This window comes from Lonchura striata, chromosome 2 (assembly GCF_050655825.1).
Source record: "Lonchura striata isolate lonStrDom1 chromosome 2, ASM5065582v1, whole genome shotgun sequence".
In the NCBI taxonomy this organism is placed as follows: Eukaryota; Metazoa; Chordata; class Aves; order Passeriformes; family Estrildidae; genus Lonchura; species Lonchura striata.
In genome coordinates this window covers 52,088,401-52,092,593 of record NC_140704.1, presented here as the reverse complement: position 1 = coordinate 52,092,593, position 4,193 = coordinate 52,088,401, and positions in this window count along the sequence as shown.

The window sequence follows — 4,193 nt, the reverse complement described above, 5'->3', positions numbered from 1 at the left end:
CCAGAATAGAAGAGTCTTGTCTCTTGATAGAGAAATGTTGATTTCTTTCAATTTTTCTGGTGCCCTGTGCCAACATAGAAATCCTTTCCCAGCAGAGATGAGAAATGTGCATTGAACTAATGCATTGCCTGCCTGCTCTGTACTGAACCTAAGTATTTTTGGCTTTGTACTTGAAGCAGCATATTATTCTCCTTCATTTATGTTCTAATTCGGCATGGGAGTGGATCATAGCAAAAATAATAAATATCTTGCATTTAAGAAAAGAAAATCACTAATGCATTTCTGGAGACAGAGAAATTAATTTGGAATAGTGATAAATTCAGAATAGCATTGTAGAAAACAGCAATTTGCAAATATACCCGTGTGTTTATGTCATGGTTCAACCCTAGCTGGCAACTAAGCACCAGGCAGCTGCTTGCTTATTGCACCTTAGTGGGATGGGGGAGAGAATCAGAAAGGTAATAGTGAGGGGGGAAAAGGTGGGTTGAGATAAAGGTGGGTTGACAGTTTAACAGATAAAACAAAAACTGCACGTGGAAGCAGAGCAAAACAGGGAATTCACTCACTGCTTCCAATGGGCAGGCAGGTGTTCAGCCACACCCAGGACTTCAGAGCTGCATCACATACGACAGCGATTTGGGAAAACAAGTGCCATCATTCTGAATGTCCCCCCCTTCATTCTCCTTCCCCAGCTTTATATGCCATATGGTATGGAATATTGCTTTGGGTCAGCTGCCATGGCTGTGTCCACTCCCAAATTCTTGTGCACCCCCAGCCTACTTGCTGGTAGGATGGGGTGAGAGCAGGAAAGGCCTTGAGGCTGTGCAAACACAGCTTAGCAATAACTAAAACATACCAGTGTTATCAACACTGTTTCCAGCAAAATCCAAAACACAGTCCCATATGAGCTACTCTGAATCAAATTAACTCTACCCCAGCCAAAACCAACCCAGGTTATAGCATAAGACACCTGTGGGAATGGGTCTTTAGCATTTTTACTGTAGTCAAAGGATCACATGAAAACATTATCACTTCCCTAAAGAAGCATTTAAGTTTTAGAAGCCTAAGAACTGCACAATGCTATTAACAATTCCTCTGGTTGCCTTTTACTTTCTAATTACAGCATTTGCTGATGCTGTATTAATATAGAAGCCAACTTCAGTGTGTGCAATTGTTCTTTCAAACCAAAACAATCTTTTTTTTTTTTTCTATTTTATTATATGGGCAATTTTTTAATAAGTGAGCACATATGTTGTGAATGCATGCATAATTGCAGCCAGTCATTACTGACAGTTAAGAGTCTTCCTTTGGGTAAATCTTCATTCAGAATCTGGATACAATTCACTCTGCTGGAAACAAGAAAGAAAATCCTGTACAATTTTCTTCCAAATCAGTTGGATTTTAGCAATGACTGGAGCTTGATGTGTGAATGAATTCTGCATGTGACATTTGTTTAAATCTCCCCTGTCAAAATCAGTGAAAATTCTCCTGTTGCCTTCAGTGGATTGAGACCCATGTGAACTGGCAGCAGATTTCTGCAGGTAGATCCTGTGCTTGTCCACCCAAATGGATACCTTACCGAGCATTCATAGGGATTTCTGTGCCACTGTGTTGGACATGGCATGGGCAGATCTGATGCTCTGTGAGGGGGAAATGTGGATTTGTGGCAAAACACAAACAGTCCATCTGGAATTAGAATGAATAGGAATCTCCTGTGTGTGTCTGCTAGGTATGACAGCCAGTGAAAATTCCTGTTCCTTGACAAACTCCTAATCTGTGAATATGGGGTGAATGCCACTCGCTTACATGCTAACTCATAATGGGTAGCTGGTGAGAGGGGGGAAAAGGAAAGGAGATTCACACATCTCTAGGCATCAGAATTAGTGAGCACATCTCCCTGAGCATGCTTTGCAATTGCTGGTGGGAGCAGTATTTCCCTAGGAAACAAATTCATGGGAGCTGTGTAGAGCAGCAGTATAATATTGTGCAGTGAATTGTCCTCTGGAGAAGCTTGCTTCTATAGAGAGCACCTGGGGAAATTAGCTGGTTAATTTGAGCTAGGGAAGGTAGATGCCTAGAGCTTGGATATCCCACACTCCTTCATTCCCCTCCCATTCCTTCCAGCTGATTTGCTTACCTACTACTGTCTATCTGCTCCTGGCAGCCTGCATCATCTAAATGGCTTTTCCTTCTGCCCTGTGAATTTGCCAAGGTACCATGGTCATTTGTATATGGAAGCTACTGGATGTCTGGTTCTAAATGTATGTATTGTTTAACTAGACGTCAAACTCATCAGTAAAATACTGGAGCTCATAATCATTCTTTTCTGTTCCCTTTGTCCTTCATTAGCAGTTCCCATTGCCTGTGCTGAAAGTGTCTCTGTTGCAACTGGTTTTTTTTCCCTTTTCACTCCTCAAGGTCTGTGAAATCCTGCCAGGGTGTATAGGCTGTGGTAATATCCTAAAGACCTCAGCTGCGTCCTTCTCCTGTTTCAAAGTTCTGAATACAGCTGTGGTAGGATTTTTGACCTTACCTCACCTCATGAGCTCTCCCACAAAATTTCTGAACCCAGGCAGTTTTAGAGATACAAAGGTATGGAAAGTATAAGATATGACATGAGCAATTATTACATTTTGTTCTTTAGATGTAGCTGATTTTCCACTCATTCTGCTGGAAATCAGCCTGCTTCTCTGGAACACTCCAGGAATTCCTTTGGAGGAACCTTATTAACTGTCTGATGCTATGAATTTTCCTGGAAAGTGCTATGATACACAGTGCTCCCACATGGAGGAGAGATGTTCCTTTCCTGACAGAGACTGGAGATTGACTCTGGCAGATGAGAGGTGTGGAATCACTAACTGCAGCAAGATAGCTGAAACCTGGAAAAAGTAGTTTGATCCAAAGCCCTTCTCAGAGAACTAGAGGTCATGGGAATGGAAAATTTCCAAAAAGCAAAGAAACTAGATATTGGTATGAGGAGCTGCAAAGCTGTTTGAGAAGTTCTGGCTGAGATGGAGAGATATGAGTATCATTCTGGGATCAGCCTGAGAGCTTCTTCTGTCCTGGGAACAGGGTCTGAATTACCTTTGTGATTGCTTAGGGTTATCTGCAACAGTATGGGAACAGGGGACCCCACAGGAGTTGCTTGAGCTGGGATTATTTATGAGGAGAATGTCATTGGAACCTTCTCCCAAGCAGATCAGAGAAACAAGGAAGGGGGAAGGCAAGGGCTGGCAGCTGTGCAGACCGGGGCTGCTTTTCAAATACATCAAAACCAGGTTTTAAAAATGAATAGCATGTTCAGAATGGCATCTGAGTAAAACTGCAGGGCTGAGTTGGGATTGCAGCTCCTCCAGCAGTTTGCAGAGGGGTCATAGTGGTAAAGACTGAACTGGACATCTGTTTTCAGCTGTCATTCAAGATGTTTGAGTCCTTCAGGTGGATGTTTGATCCAGGGCCTTGGACATCCTCACAGGTTGCCAGTGAGTGATGCACCAAAGGGAAACTGGCAGCACCCCGTGCTGATGTAGTTCATGCAGTAGCACTTACTGCTCCCCAAGGCATGTGATGTGTTCTGTGCAACAGCAATAAAACACAACACCAGAAAGCTAAGGATCTGCAGGAAAATAACTCCATGTTTTTGACAGAGAGATATTTGGTTAGCCTTAGTGCTGTAAGCTGCTATTTATAGAGCCTAAACTAAATAAGGTTACAGGATTCTGTTGAGAAACCCATCAGAATTTTTGTTTAAAGAAGGCATGTAGCAGAGGTATTATCAGTATCAGACTTCATCCCTAATCCAGAAGAACCAAGCCCTGAGATGGGAAGACAGAAGATGTCCATGCAGTACAGTTTGGTTCAATAGAAAGCACTGGAGCCAGCTCTGGCTCAACTACCCCTGTTAGCACAAGGGCTGGCTTGCAATGTAATTTCATCTGACCAGATGTGCACAGCTTCTCAGCAGAGCTGGGTGGCCCAAGTGGAGCACTGGGCTAACTCATCAGGCCAGGGAAACACACCCACAGCTCACCTGAAGTGCCCCTTTGGCTCCTGGCCTTAGCCGCATCAACAGTAACTTCCTCCAGTTTACAATTTACCTTTTGGATTACAAAGGGAACTGAAACACAGCTTCCAACCTGTGCTATCTACTTTCTTGCTGACCCCACCTTATTAAAGCAGACAGCTTTTTTCTC